At 63.1% G+C, this 19,678-nt stretch overlaps 1 protein-coding gene across 9 annotated transcripts in view; it reads right to left on the minus strand.

The window, feature by feature from the left end:
- RBFOX3 (RNA binding fox-1 homolog 3) overlaps positions 1-19,678 on the minus strand; it is a 448,365-nt gene that overhangs the window by 51,710 nt on the left and 376,977 nt on the right. The gene's annotated exons all lie outside the window — the stretch shown is intronic.

Genomic DNA, 19,678 nt, shown 5'->3' on the forward strand with positions numbered 1-19,678 from the left:
ACTTCTGCACCTCCTGTTGCAGCCCTGCCCTCTCCCACCTCACCCCTGCCCCTCAACGAGAACCCTCAGGCTGGGCCTCACCTTGGGCCGCCTGTCCTGTGCAGAACGATCAGCTTCACCCTCAGATGACAACTGCAGACCCCGAGTATCCCAGCACGAGGGAGACGCGCCTGAGTCCCGCTCCCGCAGCAGCTGGGGAGTTGGAGGTAAAACAGAGCACACGCTGGGCCGCGTCTCTCCACTCCCTAAAACCTCTTGATCTCATTTCTTATTTTCCTCTTTGAAAAAATGCACACGCAGGCCCACAAGGCCCCGCTGCTTGTGCCCCTGCCTCCTTCTCCAACCCTGCCTTGCACACCAGGCTCCAGCCATTCTTTGGACACACCGAACTCCCTTTTGCCTCAGGGCCTCCACACGCGCCATTCCCTGTGCCTATAATGCTGTTCCCCTCAGTCTCTCCACGTCCAGCTTCCGTCGGTCTCTGAGCTTAAACACCACCCCTGAGATGTCCTTCACGTCCACCTTGCCTCAAGTGGGTCCCACTGTTACCCTCCGGCCCAGGACCCCGTTTTCCAGCACGGAGGCCAACCTGCAAGTATTTTCTTAGTTTCTCTGCCTTCTCTGTGCCGCAGGAGACCGCAGGCCCGCGACGGCAGGGACCGCGTGCATCTCATTCTCTGATGCATCCCCTGTGCTGTCACGTTGCTTGGCACACAGTAGGCACTCAATAACGAATCGGTAATCAGATGGGTAGAGGGGAGAGTGGGGGAGGAAGTCTGGTGCCTGTATTAAGGGACTCAAACCTGGGCGAGGAGGTGGTCTAAGGCAGAGGTGATGGGAAAGGACACCACAGTGCCCAGAGCAGGTGCCTGGGGCCTCTTCAGAGTTGCCACGTGGCCGGGAGCCCGGGGTGAGGCCAGGTCGAAGTTGGTGGCACCTGTCCCACCAGCCTGTCCTTGCTTTGGTGAGGGAGGCTGTGGGCAAAGGAGTGGGGGGGCAGGTACACACACACACACACACACACACACACACACACACACACATTCATATACGGGGCGCCTCTCCCGCCCTCCCAGCCCAGAGGGTCCTATTCCTCGGCCCTCCGGGGCCCCTGGCGCAGCAGCAGCCCGGACTCGGGAGTTGGCGGAACGGGAGGCGGAGGTGGCAGGCTCCCAGAGCGCCAGGCCGGGAGATGTGAAGCGGTAGCCTCCCCGCCATGGCCGCTGTGGGAAAAGCAGCCGGTGCTGGAGCACACGGGGTGCCCTGCGGTTCCCGCCCTCCGCCCGGGGCTCTCCGCCTCGCTAAGATTCTCTTCCGGACGCCCAGCCCACATCGTGGGGGTGTGGCTGCTACAGAGCGGCTGGGGACCCGGCCCCCGCCCCCAAGCCCCGGCGGTTCCCCCGGCGACCACGGGACCCCCCCTCAGCACCCTCGGTCTCTGGCAAAGCAGCGGCTGGCACCGCTCGCTTTCGGGCAGGAGGCGGATGGGCAGGCAGGTCCAGGGCAGCAGGCTCCCAGCTCCATCAGACGGACACCTCGGAGCGAAGCCAGCATGAAATATTCATGCAGTAAATGGTGCAATTTTGTCTGCATTCAGCCAACTTCATGTATATTTCAGAGTATTATGAAATGATAATGTTGTACAACAGAGGCAGCAGGACCAGGAGGGCCAGAGCATGGGGGCAGGGAAGGAGTGCGGTGGGGAGGACGCTCCCGGACCCTGTCGCTCCGGAGCACAGGGATAAGGAAGCCAACTGTCTGGACACGGTGAGGAAGAGAAGGGGCGGGGGACGCGCCAGCTCCCGCGTGGGGGGTGGAGGCATGGTCAGTGGGCTGTGGGAGCCCCGAGGGCTCCAGAACTTGGAAGGAGACGGCAGAGGCTCCCCAGGCACCCTCCTGTCCCGATGGCTCCCTGCCCGTGCCTCTCCCCTCTGAGCCACCGAGGGTTCGGGTTTCAGGCCAAGGCCCCGGTGCCGATTCAGCACTGGCCGCCTCCCGGGCACAGAGCAGCCGGCGCCTCTAGGGGATTTTGACCTGCTTCTGCCAAAGAGGCCCCAAATGCAGCCCCCCCCACCCCGCTCCGGCCCCTCTGGGTCGGCATCAGTCAGGGGGCCTCCCGCATCTGGGTGGGATGCCAGAGTCAGGCCTTGGCCTCCTCTGGCCATGGGTCTGATTTGGCCGCTCTTCTGAGGACTGGCCCGCTTGGGACCGTGTGCAAGGTCCCGGGAGGGAGGGTATGCCTGGCTGGCTTTCTGGCTCTGAGACATATCCTGGGATCGGAGATGAGCTCCGGGCTGCAGAGATCATCCGGCGAAAGGAGAAAGTGTTCTCTGGCCTCTGACGCCCAGGTGTCTGTCTCCCGGGCCAGGGCTCAGGTTTCGGGGGCCCACCGTGGCTGCCCCGGGTCTCCATTCTTGTCCCACCCAGACCACCGACCCGGGTTTCTCCGGGCCCCACGCTGAGGAAGAGCCCCTGCTTGGGAGGCCCCCTGTTGCAAGGGATAGGGACCCCAGAGGTCTGGAGGCCCCATGTCCTGCCACGTGCAGGGAGGCCCTCTTCTGAGCTGACTGGCTTAGTGACGGGGTTTCCCTGGCCCTGTCCCCTGACACTTTTCTGCTTTTATAGCCGGGCAGGCCTAGGGTACCACACTCAGCTGGACCAGGGGTTGATAAACTATGGCCCATGTGGCAAATCTGGCCCACTGCTTGTTTGTGTAAATAAACCTTTATTGGAACCCGGCCCCACCCACTCACTCGCACACTCAGCGGCAGAGCTATGAGCCTAAACGGGGCCGCGTGGCTTGTAAGCCTGACCTACGTATGCACTGGTCTTTTCCAGGCTGGGTTTTCTGGCCCCTGAGCTAGCCAGGAGGACGGGGGTGCTCCGGGCCCGCTGGAGCCCTCTGGCTTGTGTGGATGGGAACCGGCCCTTCAGCAGGAGTCTGGGAGCACGGGGCACTTGGAGGGGAGCGGGGACTCTGTGCCCTTGGCCGGCAGCGTCTGCCTCCACTCTGGTCACCGGGTGAGAATGAATCTCATCCCTGGCGAACCACAGAGCCACAATGTCTCGTCTGCAGCCTCCGCCGGGCGTGGGCCAGGGAGGCGGGGGAGGGGCCGGAGGGTCACCCCGCTCTGCTCACGGACATCTCCCCTCGCCTCTCTCCATCTCGTCCCCAGTCTTGACGTGCTCTCCCGCTCTCAGACCCCTCCCCCCACCCCCCCGTCGGTCTGTCTGTCTTCCTCCCACTCTGTCTCTGCTTCTGTCCTGGGCTGGCCTGGGGACCTGGGCAGTGACCAGTATGCAGCTGGCCTTTGCGGCTTGGCAGTCACGGAGTCCTGGCCGAGAGCCTCTCTGCTGGCCCTTGGCCGACAGCCACCCCTCCCCTCTGCCACCAGGCCTGCCCCTTCTCCTTTCTGGGCTCCGAGAGGCCACCAAATGTCTGCTTGCTGTCCACACACCCATTCCGCAAACACTGACCACGGCGTTTCTCCTCGCTGCAGGCAGAGGCGCACCTGCGTCGGGACCCCTGGAGAGGACCCGCTGAAAATGCGGACGGCTGGTCCCACATGGGCCGATAAAGCAAAGTGAGAAGCTCGTGCCATTTAGTGGTGTCCCTGAGGGACCCGCGTGGTGAAGTCTGCAGATCTGATGGATGAGGCTGGGCCAGGGTCAGGTCTCCCCGAGTCCCAAAGAGCTCAACACACAGGACCCCGGGTACGCCTGCTTCCTGGCTGTGGGAAAACAGTGTGTGTGTGTGTGTGGGGGGTAGCGGGGGCCAGGGAGTCCCTTCCAGGCGGCTGTCACCGGTCCAGACCGTCCATCCCACCACCCCCTGGAGGCTGAGGGCAGCCGTCTTCTGTCCAGCTTGGCCCACTGTGGCCATGATGACCAAGGGAAGCCCATCCCCTGGCCACCCAGACCTGGCCGGCTGTCACAGTTATTGCTGACTATGAACAATCCCATGATGGAGCCGTGGTTCAAGGGGGTGACTGAGCTGAATGGTGGTGCAAGATGGGGTTGGGCCGAATCATGCCCCCCCACCCATAAGCGTGTGTATTAAAAGCCCCAGCCCTCAGCACCTCAGAAAGTGGCTGTATTTGGAGAGAGGGTCGTTAAAGACGTAATTCGATTACATGGGGAGATAGGAATGGCCCTAAACCCACACGGCCGTGTCCTTACAGGAAGAGGAGATGTGCACCGAGGGACAACCAGGGCGGGACACAGAGAGAAGACGGCCGCCTCCAAGCCCAGGGAAAGAGGCCTGAGAAGAAGCACCTGTGTCCACACCTGGATCTCGGATTTCCAGCCTCCGGGACCGAGACGGGAGACATGTCTGTCGTCTACACCGCCCCGTCTGGGGCCACAACCAGACCACCTCAGGCACGTGCCTGCTGCCCCGAGCTTTCCTCTACTGGGAAATGGGACAAGAACGTGCCCACCAAAGCAGGGCTATGGGGAGGGCGGGGGAGTTAAAAGACGCTGAGAGCGTGGGGCTCTGTGTACGTGTTTGCTACGTGGTTACTGCACTGCTCCCCATTTCCAGGGCCAGGAGACCTCAGTACCTGGCCTGGCCCAAACAGCACCCCCCTAACAGGAAAAGGGGAGCAGGGCGCCACGGCCCAGGCTCAGGCTCTGCGCTGTTTTCTCCCAGGAGAGGGTGAAATGTAAACGAAGGCTCCTGTGGGCTCCGCTGGGGGACAGGGGTGTGCTTCCGGTAAAGGCCCGGCCACAGGCACCGCCCCGCGGGATTATGCAGTTTAGGTGGCAAGGGGCCTGGCCCAGGCCACACAGGGGCTTCTCCTCAAGCATTCCTGACCTAGGGCCCCTGGGTGCTACTCTGGTCCCCGGGGACAGGCACCCACGTGTCTAACTTCGGCAAGGGGCCACGGCGATGGTGGAAGGCTTCTCCATCCCGTGGACCGTGGCCACGTGCCTGGTGAGTCTGCACGTCCCCAGGGGGACACCCAGGGAGAGGGGACTGTAGGCAGACCCATGCAGGAGGCAGGTGTGGAGAGGGGGCGGTGGCTGGGGCTGCTGACAGTGCATGCAGGGCTGGGGTCCCGGCGAGGGGCTGGAAGAGCCTTTTCCCAAACACTGGCCAGCGTGACGGGGAGGGGCCTGGAGGGAAGAGTGTGAATACGGATGCGGTTCAGGCCCCAGTTCCTCACTTTCTCCCGTGTCTGGCCGACAGCTGTCCCCCCTCTCAAGCTCAGCCCTGACCGTCAAAGGTGGGGATTTGCCCAGGAAGCAGAGGGCAGCCCCAGGGACAAGGAGCCGCCTGGCACTCAGACCCATGCGTCCCCCTGGACAGGCCTGTGGGACAGGTGGGGGTCTCTCCTCGTCACTGCTGGGGGATCAGCCTACCCGCCCCCAGCTGCCGTGGCTAACGATGCACTGGACTGAGTCCACGGGCAGAAAGGATCTTCGGGGGCAAAGGGAGCGCAGGGTTAAGTCCTGGAGACACTGCTTGAGCACCTGCCGTGTACTCAGTGCTCTCACAGCCAGGCGCCAGGGAGTGACAAGTGACCTCTCTGCTGAGGCCACACAGGAACTAGGGGGGCGGGGGGGCGTCTCTGCAGCAGGTGGGCGGTGGGAGTCCGGGCACAGCGCTTGGGCGGCTCTGCTGGGTGGCCCCTGGATTGATGCTGAGTGCTGTGGGAACCGGGCCGGCTGACCTGGGCTGCCAGGGCGGTCCCTCCTCACCTACTCTGCAGGTCTGATGGCAATGACCCACCATCACACCACCAGAACAAGGCTGGGCTCTGGAAACCGGCCGGCAGCCGCTCCCAAGCTTCCTCCGGCTCTCCCTTTAGTCTCAAAGCAAAATTCCTTCGGGAAAATAACAACCTTGTTTCAGCTGAACCCAGGGAACTGGCATCTAGGTCAGAGAGACCGGGCAGTCGGTGCATGCCGGACGCCGGTGTGGTGGCAGGAGCTGTGTGTCCCAGACAGAGAGGGTCCCAGGAGGCAAGTACCAGGACACGGCTCCTGGGACCCACCCTGACAGCCCCAGGCCCTTGGGCCAGGCCAGGCCAAGAGCAACACCTCTTCTAACATGGCCACGGCCACGTCCCCCCGGTGTCCACTCTGTCTGCCGTGCTGGACATCTCCTGACCCTCAGCACACGCTCACGACGGGGCCAGCAGGGAGCCCGAGACTCCAGGATCACGGGCACGGGATGCAGTTCGAGCGCGATGGAAGAGAAGACCGGGCTGGGGGCAGTGCCGGCTGCTGGCTGGCTTCAGGCATGGGGGGAGGGGGGAGGGGAGAGGGGAGGGGAAGGGGCAGCGGAGGAGAGCGAGGCAGGGTGACCAGCTGCTCCAGAGTCATCTTGGCACAGAGGACCTGACCCCTTCCATTCACTGCAGGGCCCTGGGCAGACCCCAGGGACAGGGCTGCAGCTAGCTGTGGCTGAGACAAGGGAGACCTTAGCACGGACAGAGGGGGTCCAGCCCTGAGCACCCTGCCACGGGCATCGAGGCGAAGGGCCGTGTACCTGTGCGGCTGCACCCCAGATCTGCGGCTGACCCTCTATCGCTCGCTGGGCCTCGCTCGCAGGGGCGGGGCGGGGCGGGAAGGACACGGATCCAGGGGGCCGGCCTCGAGGGGTTCGGGCAGAGGTGCAGGAAACCCACCACGTGCAGGAGGAGCCAGCAGCCCAGGCCTGCCGGTGCTGGTGGACAGCGGGGCTGGAAGTATGGGGAGGGTCTCCCTGGGCCCCGCCCCCGCCCCGCTCTCTGCCCCAGGAGTGTGGATATTGGGGGTGGGGCGATCATGGCCTGGGACACGCTTGGGGCACAGAGCTGAGCTGTGCTGTTCAAGGCAAAGACAGGGGCCTGGGGCACTGGGAGGGCGGGCTTCTCGCCTGGAGTTCTCTGTGGAACCAGAAAACGGCAGGCCAGCCAGCAGACGGGAGGAGACGCTGCCTGCCCTCCAGGACCCCGGAGCCCACGCTGCACAGCCTGGGGGCAACTCGTTCACACCCGACAGTGGTGGGAGACGGTCACGAGGGGTCACCGCTGCAGCCTCCCCGAAGAAGAACCGACCAGAACCACTGCATGACCACGAGGGGGTCCCCACTGCAGCACGGCCCCCACGACCTCCCTGGCCTGGGGGAGGAAGGCGGGCGGCCCGCAGGCTGACATTCTAGGCACTGCGCTTGAGCGAGAAGCGAGCGTCTGGCTCCGGCCCTGGGGAATTCGGCCCTGATCCGAGGCGAGCAGTTAAAGCCGCGGATTAGGGAACGCGATATGGCTCCAGGCTCGGAGGAAAGAGCCACGCGGGGTGCTCCCCCGACGCCAGGCGAGGCGGGTGGCTCGGAGCCACAGCTGGCCCCGTGGACCCCAACTGCCCCGACACACCGGAGCGGCAGACCCGGGGCCACATGGGCACCCGAACTGGCGCAGAGTCTGAGCCTGCGGGCACAGAGGAGACACACAGGCCTCAGGCTGCAGGACAGGCCCTCGGGCTTTTCCGGGTGGGGTCCCGGCTGTCCCGGAAGGCCAAGGCCCCAGCTCTGACGTCTGGGCGATCCTGGGGTGAAGGGCTGTAAGCGGAGGCTGCTCTCCTGGCTGGCCCCTCAGCCTGGAGCCAGGCCCCATGCCCCCTGTGCCACTGCTCTCAGCCAGAGAATGCTCGGAGAACACCGGGAGACTCGGCCCAGGCAGAAGAGTTGAGATTCACTCGTTCCTGTTCATCTTTTTATAAAGAACACATCTCTTGAGCCAGGAGAGAATTTAGAGCTAGACATACAAGCCCTCCTGAAGATAACCTGAAACTATGGCAGGACAGAGAATACAGGCTGGCTATCACGGGGACACCCGGCCTGGGCACTCAGGGAGGCTCCCTGGAGGAGGGGGCTCGGCTGGGGCCTTGAAGGATGTGTAGGAGTGAGCAGAGGAAGGGTCCAGACTGGGGCAAGGAGAAGCCACGTCACAGCAGCAAGACTTACGGGCGTTGGTGTTTCGGAGCCCAGAATGCAGGTTGAGGGTGAGGTGGGGGGACACTGAGGAACCCCAAGATGCTCCTTTGCTGTCAACAAACCCCACAGACCTAGAAAGAGGCCGGGGAAGGCCTCGCGGCTCTGGCACGTACCCCAATCCTGTCCCATCTCTACAGACCGGCCTGCTCCAGGGCCTGGCGTGACGTTACCCCTCTGGGACATGAGAGGAGTCCTCCTGCACCACGATATCCCTCTGGGGCACGTGGGGGTCAAAGGCCTTTCTCCCCAAAGCTTCAGCTTTGCTCCTACAGCTTCAGGTTTAGGCAGAACCCCCCCCCCCCCGCCTCCCCCGGCCATGCCCTTCCGGTGCGACCCCTCCCACCCAGGCACCCTCTGTGGGGACCAGGGCCTCCTGTGATGGGGGCCGTGGCCACAGCATGAAACACACAGCCACCGGAGCTGGCCCAGCCACCAGGACGGCAGGCCCCTCGGAGGCGGAGAGGGGGGACCAGGCAGGTCAGGAAGTAGCTGCCCGCCCTCCTCCCCCACTGCCCCTGCTGCGGCAGAGGGAGGACAGAGCTTGGGCGCGCTCCCGCCCCCTGTAACCCCGCGTCCCATTGGGCCAGCCGCACACTCCCAGCCTCACCTCGCCGAGCCTGGCATGATGGGGCATTAGCGTGGAATTGAATTTCCCCTTAATTACAACGGCCCACAGATACTGTTTAGTCTGTAATCGGGGAGTTAATGTGCTTTCCCCTCTTGCGAGGACGGGCCCGGCCGCGCACACGCGTTCTGTGTTCCTCCCGGAACCGACCGACGCAGGGGGGCCCGTCCCTCCAGGTGCGGACACCGGACGCGCTCACCCGCCCCCCCACCCCCCACCCTGGTGAGACCCAGCCCCGCCTGTGGCCCAGGCGCACTGCACACAGGACGTCTGTGTGGCCGTCACATGTCACATGTCACACATGCATGAACCACCCTAATAGGCAGACGGGAGCATCATTTTTCCTCTAATTACATATTCAGCACTTCTGAGAAAATGAGATTTTAGTAATTCAATTGGACTGAGGAGCAGGGCTATAATAAAATGAAATTTGTAACAATCGTGCAGTTAAATTAGTTAAATGGAGAGGAAGAGGCTGTGGGAAATTGACCCCTCGATCTCCTAAGGACTAATCAGACATTTGAACTAAGTTGTGCTAACAAAGCCCTGGGGTGTTGCGGGCGGAGGCCAGGGGTCGGCAGGGGGTGGAGGGGACAGACAGGCGGGCAGGCAGAGGGCCGCTGGCCAGGGCAGACGCATGGGGACAGCGCTGGAGGAAGGCGGGGAGCAGAGCACAGGGAGAACGCAGGTGGCTGGGCTGGAAGAGCCCCAGAGCACACTTTCTGCATCTGGCGGTTCCCAAACTTCGGTGTGTCAGAGCACCCCGCCCACCTCTCCGTGCCACCTGGAGCCCGGAGGAAGTTGCCGCGGGGACCCGGGTCGGTGCAGGAGAGCTTGCAGGGACACTCCTGAGCAAGTGCGGGCACAGCGGGGGCTGCCTGGGGGAGAGACAGTGACAGCTGGGGACTGAAACTGCTGGTCCCCATGCCACCTCCCACCCCCAAACAGAGAGGCTCCAGCTGTGGGAGAGAGAAGCAGCTTCCCCTCCTGTGCAGCCCACTCCTCCCACCGCACACCCGCCCTGCCCCTGGTCCAGCCGGCCCCTCCGTGGAGCCCACGCACCCCGGGGACAAGGCATTCCGTGAGCTGGCCCGGGAAACACGGAGCGGCAGGCTGGCCCTGAACTCTGCGGGCCAGGGGCCTTTCTAGGGGAGGGAGGCCACCTGGCTCAGCCCTCTCGGACCCTCGGTGCCCTGGGCATCAACAGGAGGTGTCCGTGCCAAGTGCCGAGAAGCCCTGGATCCCAGAGCAGGGATGCAAGTCTGTAGGCTGGGCCGCCTGTGGGAGGGGAGGGGCGTGGAGGGCCCGGAGGCATCCTGCACACCCCCTTTCTGACTCTGAGCCAGACCCTCTGTTTTCAGGGAGCTGTCATCCAGGAGAACATCCTTCTGGGAAGACCCAGCCAAGAGAACAAGTCCCTGGAAGCTGAGAGCCAGAGGGTGGGATTTGAAAGACAGGAAGGTGGCTGGCCCAGCCACCCGCGGGGCCCAAGTTCCCTCTCCACCTGTGCCCACATACTGTGGGCTCCAAGCTGCCTGGGTGGGGAGCCCCGGAGGAAGGCCCCCGTGGCCTGCCTGTGCCGGCCAGCTTCCTGCCTCTGGCTGGTGCAAAAGCCGTGCAGACAGGGTGCCTCGTGCTGTCGGGGCCCCTGCCAGGGACCAGCAGGTGCAGCACCGTCTCCCTGCGTGTGGCTTCTCTGTGCCCAGGTGCTTTGGGCGGCTCCTGGCCAGATGGTGTCCAGACAAGCCTGCTGCAGCCCACCCTGCCCAGGCCTGCTTGGGAGTCCAAAGTCTGCCCCTTATGCTGAGCCTGGCAAACGTTGGGGGGGGGGGCGCGCAAGGCAGGCGGCCGGCTCTGACGGGGGTGGGATGTGCCCCCTGCCCTGAGCAAGTTCTAGAGTGTCAGCAGAAGCAGCTTCCTGCTCCCCTCGGCTGGCAGGGCCCACCTTGGGGCCGTGACCCCGGCAGCTGGGACTGAGGCAGAGGGGAAATCAATGAAGAAGCCCGGAGGTGTTGGTGGTGGCACTTCTTCCCTGGCTGGTTCTGGAAAGAACGGCCGCAAGTCCCAGGCCCTCTGGGAGGGGGTGGGCTTTGCTGCGATCCTCAGGTTACCCATGGGCTCTCGGGGCTGCAGGTGTCGGGGGAGGCGGGGGGCCCTGGGGCAGGATGCTGCAGCCACATCCAGGGGGTGCTGGGGAGACAGGACGGCTCACGGCATCGGGACTCCCCGAGCGTGGCCCCAGGCCCAACGCTTTCTGGGGTTATTCCATTAATACTCCAATTCCCCCAGATGCAGGTGCTGGTCTGCAGGGAGAATCGGGAGGCCGTGGGGCCTCTCTCAGGGGGAGGAGGACGAAGGTACCCTCCGCCTGGTCAGACCCCCTCCCCAGGGTGGGCAGCACTTTCCCCTTCAGCGTGGGGGCGAGGGTCTCCGTTCCCAGTGGCAGGAAGGAAGCTGCTTCGGAACAAACACCTTTGGGTGCATCTAGGAAGGGCCACCTTTGCCAATGACAGTGGCTTCGCTGGTGGCCTACAGGGCAGAGGACGCCGCAAAGACAGCGGGTTCTCCGGGCTGTGGATGGAGCCCTGCTCTGAGCCTCACCTGGGTGGGGGGGGGGGGTTTGGAGCAGCTGGGCTGGGGGGCAGGGGACCGGGCACGCCCCGAGTTCCCCCTGCGCCCGCGTCCCCCACGGGACCCCGCATCTTGCTCACCCCCCACTTCTGGCGCCAGGAACAAAACGGGCACCATCTGCCAAGGAGAGACCCGGCCACACCCCGGTCTTCCCAGGGAAGAGGGAAGCGCCCAGGCCCCAGAGCAGACACAGCCAGACCGAGGCGGGAGGGGGGCCGCAGGGCCGAAGGGCTGTACCCCTGCCGTCCACCCCGACGCCCCGGGCTGGCTCCTCCCCGCCCAGGCGGTCTCGAGCCGTTCAAATATTTATCTTTGTTTCATTTTCCAAAAGGGAAACAAAGAGGAGGCAATGGAGAGAAGAGAAAAAATCCAAGTTTCTCATTTGAAAGTTAATTAGTCTAATTAGGTCTAATTAAGAGCCCCCAACACAATGCAGCTCGCAAATGAACTGCCGGCTCCTTACTTCCTCTGGTTCTCAGACGGAGCCGGGGGAGCCTGGAAGGGGGCTGGCGCGGTGGGGTCCCCTCCCTCTGGAAGGGGGTGCAGACGGCGGGTGGCCGCACGGAGGCAGAGCTCGCAGGCGTGGATTCCTGCACGGAGGGCCTGGCCAGGCTGATGGGAGGGACTCACACACAGTTCCTCTTCCTGTCCTGCGAGCCGGCTCCTTGGGCATCGGCCGGGGCGCTGTCTGACCCTGCTCTCTGGTTTGACTTCAGGCTTTACTTGCACCAGGGTCTGGATGCCCCCCTCTCCTGGGGTCTGTGAGTTTGCACACCTTAGGTGAGGTCAGACGGTCTCGAGGGGCTGAGTCCTAGTTTGGGGGCCTGGCGCCCGCCCCCCTGGCTGGGAGGGAACAATGACCCGCAGACCCTGGGTTTACTGAGTCCCGGGGACGTGCGTGAACACTGCAGGGTTCTGTACCGGGCACTGCCCACAGCCGTGATGGGGACCCAAGCGTGATGGGTGACCAATCTGTCTTTGCCTCGTCCCCTCCCATCCCCTTCCCCATCCCTCATGGGGCGGGAGCCGGGCAAGCCCGGACCCCTGAAAGGACACAGGAGACCCAGCTCCACGCATGACCCAGGCTTGGGCCCACATTTCTGCGTTTCTGGGGGCTCCCACCCAGCACAGCCCCGGGGAGGAGGGTGCCGGCCATCAGGCCCGCAGTGGGGGCAGCGCTCAGGACAGGAGGCTCGGGCAGGCGGCAGGGGAGCCCGCTACGAGGTGTCGACCGCCCAGGGCTCCCACGCGGGCTGTAGACCCAGCAAAGCAGCAGCGGAATGGCTGGAGGGGTTGATTTCTGAACCAAGATCAAAAGAATTAAGAAGGTTTAGCTGTGAGCCACAGATGGCGGGGGGGGGGGGGGGGGCCCTGAGCCACCCAGGGGGAGCTGATCTGTGCAAGGAGGTAGAGGGGCTTCAGGAGGGTCCTGAGCTAGGGCACAGCTTCGGGGACAGTGACGCTGGACAGCCAGCACTGAGGTCCAGGGCGGGAGGCCCCGACGGTGCGTTCCTGAGCACACGATGCAGCGGACGGAAGTGTCAGCGGTGTGGACCCCACCCACCCCGCCCGCCAGGGCTGCCCCCAAGCCAGGTGCGCGAGGGAATCAAAACAAAGGAAGCCAGCAAAGAACTTCTCAGGTGATGACTTCTGTCCTTTGGCAGCGATGGTCGTACAGCCACACGTTTATTAAAAGTCACCCACCATACACCCTACGGTGGGCGAAGGTCACGGCAGGCAAGTTAGACTCAAAACCACCAAGGGGCAGAAGCCTGGAGTCCCTGCTCTCCGGGAGAAACGCCCTCAAACAAGTGACTGCGTGGAAACCAGGGGGAGCGGGGGGCTCTGCAGGAGGTGCCTCAGGGTCAGCTCCGTCTCCCTAAGACGGGCACGCCACCCCCACCTTGGTCTCTCTGTGCCTCAGGTTTTCTCTTCTGTAAAATGGGCTGATGGCCTCTGGGCTGGGCTGCTGGGAAAACTCAAGGAAGAGCATGCCGGGCCAGGTACGAGGCTTGAGGACATCCTCCCCCCACCTGCTCCGCGGGGTCTGCGACAGGCCCTCTCTATCAGGCACGCGGCTGGAGACCTCGCCTGCCCTCTGGGGTCGCACCTGCCCTCCGGGGTCTCCATCAGGCCCCCTCTGCGGCGGCGCTGATCTGGAAGGGTGTGAACGTCCCAGCACCTCACTGCGCATGCGGGTCTGGCAGTGATGCACGGCCCCCTTGCAGCCTCCCGTGGGACGCGCAGCCCTTTCTCGCCCATCGCAGGCATGGCAGGGGCCCTGAGCCCCACCTTACAGAAAGGGCACCAGGGCCCTAAGCCGCAGTCTCCTGACCTCCCAGCCACCCTGTGCTGGCATCCTCAGCCCTCACCCCAAGCCTGCAAACGGCCTGGGGCAGGGTCTGCCTGCGACCCCAGGGGGAGGGCCCCTGGGTGGGTGCCTCAGTTTCCCTGGTGCACCTGTGCTATCTCCCGCCTGGATTTCTTGCTCCACATCTTCCCAGTCGGCCCCACCCAGGGTCCTGGCCCACCTGGAGCCAGAGGGCGGCCGGAGATGCCAGAGGGGCCACGGGAAGCTGTCTCTCTCGGCTGCTGGATCCTCTTAGGGTCCATTCCAGTCCCCCCACTCCCAGGGGCAGCACAGAGCCTACAAGGTTCTAGCAATTTCCAACCCCCCAAGGAGGAGGGAGGGAGAAGACGCACAACTGAAGAGGGTGGGGGTCCCCGGCTGGCTGCGAGCCACAGGGCCAGGTGGGGGGTGGAGAGCCAGGGGCCGTGGTCAGTCCCGGATTTATGGGAGCTGGGTAACAACAAAGCCGCCACGAGAGACTCCACCGCCCCGAAGTCTCTGGGCACACGGCCCACTGTGACATGCAGCCCCCAGGGCCCCGGCCGCTCTGTCCCCCAGCTCCTTGGGAGCCCTGGCGCCCCCGGGGCCCACTGGGAGGCTGCACAGGGTGAGGAGCAGGAGGTCAGGCCTCCCATGTACGCCTTCACTTCTGCATGAAGATAATCACTGTCATCGACTTGTGAAGGGCATAATCGCACCGCATTTGCTCCAGCCCAGGTTTAAACTGTTAATTTGCTACACGGAAATATTTAAGATAAACTACACACTTAGTGACCTTGTTTTAGCGATTCCTATTCTGGACTGACTGTATCCGCAGCTTTAAAGAGGCCACAGCATCCGCCATCCCCGGCCTGGGACTGGCCACCGGGGCTGCACCGGCCACTATCCCCCCACCGGATGTGACGGAAGGAGGCACAGACGGCCCACGAACCCATGAGGAAACTGAGGCCAGAGGCCCGGCCCGCCCGGGGAGGCCCGACTTTGGGACACTGAGGACTCTGCAGGAGGCTCTGGGCACTGGGACAGAGACGGTGGCCCGGCAGGGACGAAGGCCGCTTGCTGGCTCATCCTCCCCGCTCCCCCTGTCCTAGCGCCTGCCCTGGGCCCTGCATCACGCAGATACACATACCAGCCCGGAGAGCCACTCGCTCTGCCCTCTCCCCAGTCCCCAGTCCTCAGCCATGCTGCGGCCGTGTCACACGGGCCGTCCCTGGAGACCACCGCATCACACACGCACACGCTCTCGCCAGGCTGCCTGCTGGCCCCAGGACACCTCTGAAACGGCCGCCCGGGCCCCTGCCCCGCCTCTGCCAAGGGGCCCCTGCACGGTGCTGGGGCTGCGGGAGTCTGAGCGGCCGGCTGGCCCTTGGAGCTCAGAGACGGGCACACACGTCCCCTCTGGCCCAGGCACTCGCTCGATGGGCATCCCCTGTCTGGGCTTCGTCAGAAAAAACCGGACGATTTCCCACGCACACTAGGCAGGGCCAAGGCTCGGACCGAGATGCTAGAATACCAATAAGGAGACCGAATTGGGGAAGTTCAGGGGCCCCCTCCAAGCCTCCCCCGCCTCTTGCTCCCAAGCCCACGCACTCACCCATCCTGTGCAGGGCGGGTGGGTGAACCTCTCCCACGAGGCCCCTCTGGGGGCCAGCTGAGGGTGGCGCCTCGGGTCACACCCAGCCCAGGACCGAGAAACCGCTCCCCCCACACCGTGCAAGCCCTCGAGGGCAGGGCCCTACCGCTCCCCACTGCAGGCGCCCCCCCCCCGCCCCCGCTGCAGAGCCCAAGAAGCAGAGGGCCCCAGACGGTAGGGCTCTGTTAGTGTGCCATGTGCAGAGGAGGTAGGCCCAGAGAGAGCAGCAGCCTGGGGGCTGCCCAGGGGCAAGGGGCAGGGCCAGGGCACCGGCTGCTTAAAGCCTAGGGGACAGAAACGTTCTGGAGTCAGACACCGGCGATGACTGCAGAGCCTCATGAGCGTATGGAAACCAGGGGGCTGCGCACTTCGCACGGGTGTGTTTACGATACGGGTTCTGTCTCATTAAAAAGAGACCACACGGTGACAGGAAAAACGGTGGGTGGTGGAGATGAGCCACGCTTGCTTGCCTCCAGAACATTCCTGCCCCTTGAGCTTTGGAACCCCTGCAAGGGGCTGGGAGGGCAGACCCCGCCCCAGCTTCGTCACCTCCCTGCTGCTGCGCACGGGCTTGGAGCAGGTGCCTGGCTGGCTGCACAGGGCAGGCCACCGGGTCCCCGAGGCCGCCAGGGGCAGGGTCTTAATCACGCAGGTTCACTGAGTACCTTCCACGTGCCAGGCTCTGTTCTAGGTGCCGGGGAACCGGCAGTGAACAAAACACACAGCTACAGCATAAAACGGATCAGGTGTCCATAAAGGCTATGAAGAAAACTACAGCAGGGGAAGGTGAGAGACGGGGGGGGGGGGGGGGGGGACGGAGGCGTGTGGGGTGGCTTAGTGACAGTCAAGAAAGGTCTCACGAGAGACAGCCGCGTCTTGAAGACCACGAGAGCATGTCAGGCGGGCGTCTGGGGACTGGCAGTCCTGGTGAGAGCCACACGCCCTCCCGCCAGCTGGCCAGGTGCACCCCCAGCCCGGCTCCGGCTGCCCCTGACTCGTCGGCCTGTTCTCCCCCCCCCACCAGACCCCATGCCTGGAACCGCCCCGGCCCCTCAACTGTGAGGCCTCCCCAGGTGGCGCGGAGGTGAGCATTCTCTACTCGGGACCCTCTCTGCCCCTCCCTCAGATGCTCTGGCTCCCGTCACCTTCCACACAGGAGCCTGTCTTAGGAGGCCGCCTGCCGCCTGGCCCCCAGCCCCTGCCATGTACTTCCCCGGTGGGGACGCTGGGGCTGCAGGGTGGGGCCGCCGCCTCTCTGGAGCGAGGCGCTGGGTGGTCCCATCTACCTTGCAAATAAGCTTTGAAGCATGTCTGAGGGCAGGATTCGGGGGGCCGCCCGGGTTGCAGCCGGGCTCAGACCAGATGTCAAGGGAGAATGAGAGATGAAGGGTTAGTTAAGTTGCCAAAAGCATACAGTCAGGCCTTCACATCTGTCCGGTGTACCCTCTCCGGTCCAGCTGAACGGGCTGGAAAGGAGGCCAGAAGAGGGGGCAGGGCCTGAGGGTCCTCCTCTGGGACGTGCAGCCCAGTCTGGAGCTTGCAGGGGGAGGGGGGAGTCCGGGGCTGGCGGGGAAAGGCCTCTGTCCGCCAAGGAGCAAGGGCCCCGGGGCTGAGCGCACAAACCGGGGTCAGGGCCACGGCCACAGGAACGGCCCACCCAACCACGCATCAGCACCAACCTCAAGCCAGAAAAACCACCAATGCCACAGGGACCCTCCTTCTCCACAGCCCGCGTGCACGGGGGACATGCAAAATCTTCCTCACCGAGCCCACCGTATCCCTGTCCCCACGGCCCACCCCTGGGTCAGGCCCCGTTATCTCTTGCCCTGGCTTGTAGCCTCATTTTTCCGTCCCAGACTCACCTTCGTCGCCTGCAGATCCGATCATGTCGTGGCCCTGCTCGAGGCCTTTCACGGTTCCCTGCTGCCTACTGAGAAAAGCCCAAGTTTCTCCCCCAAGACCTAAACACACCCCCCACTGTCACTCTCTCCCTTGCGCTCCAGGTTCCAGGCAGTCGAGGAAGCTGGCCTGAACGCACTCGCCCCTCTGTCTCTCTCCCTCTGAGATGGTCTAGATTCACCACTGATACCCGCGGCAGAGCCCGGCTGCTGTGAGCCGCCTCCCCAGATCGCCCGCTGGAACCGGCCTCCTTCCTTCCAGACCTGCGCTGCCCCCCACAGCAGCCACCGGCCACATGTGGCTGCTGGGCATCTGAAACGTGGCTGGTCCGATGAGCAACGTGCCATGAGCAAAAAATACAGAGTGGACGTCGAAGATTTAGCGTGAAGGAAGAATGCCAAGTATCTCGGTCACGTTTACGTCGATTAGCTATTGCCACCGATTAGCTATTAGCTATTGCCACCAACCGGGTGAAATCAACTAGATCCCTCAAGTGGATTTCATCTGTTTCTTCGCAACTTTGGTAAACGCAGCTGCTGGAAACCTCGGTGCCCCGGGTGGCTCCCACTGAACGTCCGCGGACAGTCCTGCTCCGGGTCAGGGGTTGGCAAACTTTTGCAGCGAATACTTGGCACTTTGCGGGCCATATGGTCTGTGTTGCAAGCGTTCTGCTCTGCGAAGGCGGCCGCAGACGGCACGTAAACAATGAGCGTGGCCGCATTCCAGCAGAACTTTTTTATAAAAACAGGCGGGGGCAGGGGGTGGATCGGGCTCAGCGGTTTCTCCCGTAGGTCGCTGGCTTCCAGACTTTTGAACAGGACCACTTAGTATGATGTACTTTTTTAAAATTTTTAAAAAATATTTATTTCTGACAGAGAGAGAGGGACAGAGCATGAGCGGGGGAGGGGCAGAGACAGAGGGAGACACAGGATCCGAAGCAGGCTCCAGGCTCTGAGCCATCAGCCCAGAGCCCGACGCGGGGCTCGAACTCGCGGACTGCGAGATCGTGACCTGAGCCGAAGTCAGACGCCCAACCGACTGAGTCACCCAGGCGCCCCCGATGTATTTTTTCTTTAAGGGGAGAAAGGGGGAGATTGATTTCAGCGGCTGGCCTTTTATTTTTTACCAAATAAGGACATCAAAAAGAGAGGGGGGGGGTGGAAACAGCAGGTCTCGCTGTCACTTAACTAAAACGGGCATTTTATACACAAAAGCAGATTTATGCTTATGGGCAGAAAAATCACACCATTTAGAGTTTTGCTTTTTCCACTCTGCCGCGGGCAGGTGGGGACTTTGTTAGGAACACAGAGCGTGTGTAGACGGGCACGAGCAGGCTGGAGGGCGCGATGGGACTCAGACCTGCGGTCACAGATCCCGAGGCCACCCTGTCCTTACCCTGAGACACGCCGAGCTCTAGAGCGGCGTGACTCCCCCAGGCCTTCCGTCCCATGCCGATTCTGACGGAGGAGGCTGCATTTCTAGCTGGCTCCCTGCGCTGCTGGTCCAAAGACCAGGCTTTGAGCAGCGAGGCCGACCGAGTTCTGTGTTGTCCAGCGGCACTTTCTGCGACGATGGAAACGTTCCGGATCGGCGCAGTCTGTTAGCCACGGCCCCACACGAGCACGGGGCCGTAGAGACGTGGCTAGTCCCAACAGGTGTGTGATGTACGTGTACCGGACTGCAAAGACTTAGCGCAAAATGAAAAACGCAAACCACCTCGTCAGTAACTTACTTCACACCGATCACACGTGGCGGTGATTTTCTGCGACGTACGGGGTTAAGCAAAACGCACTACCGAAATTCATCTCATCTGCTGCTTCTCACTTCTAAGTGGCTACCATAAACTGTAGACTTTCCTACCAGCTGGCTCCATATTTGCACCGGACAGCATTGTTCTAGAGCCTCTGAGACACGTGAGTCACCCAGCCTCTGTTGAATGCCTCCGGTGACAGGGAACTCATCACTTCCAAAGACAACGAATGGGAAATTACACTTAGAAATGTCCTTTGAGATTTTCCTTTATTATTTTTTTAATTTTTTGAAATTTACTTTTGAGAGAGAGAGAGGGGGGGAGAGAGAACAAGCCGGGGGGGGGGGGTGGGCAGAGAGAGGGAGACACAGAATCCGAAGCAGGCTCCAGGCTCTGAGCCGTCAGCCCAGAGCCCGACGCGGGGCTCGAGCTCATGAACTGTGAGGTCATAACCTGAGCCGAAGTCAGACGCCCAACCGACTGACCCACTCAGGTGCCCCAGAGATTTTGCTTTAAAGCCACCGCCCCTTCCCACCCTCTGGTCCTGTCCAGGTCTGTCCTTCCTGATGTGCCCGCCTGCTGACCTTCCAGGACCGTCAGCCTCTCGAGATCCTGTCTGAGCCTGGAATGCCTTCTGCTCATCCTCCTGACCGATCATCCATAAACACGCCTGGTTCGGCAGTGCCCTTCCCACCAAAAACGGAACAAATCCCCAGGCACAGGCTCTCCATTTCTAACCCCACCTCCCACGCCAGGCAGCCCTCGCTGGTGGCTGTGCTGCTTTACGGATGAGAACCTGAGGCTCAGGA

The sequence above is a fragment of the Felis catus genome, chromosome E1, assembly GCF_018350175.1.
Source record: "Felis catus isolate Fca126 chromosome E1, F.catus_Fca126_mat1.0, whole genome shotgun sequence".
Lineage (NCBI taxonomy): Eukaryota > Metazoa > Chordata > Mammalia > Carnivora > Felidae > Felis > Felis catus.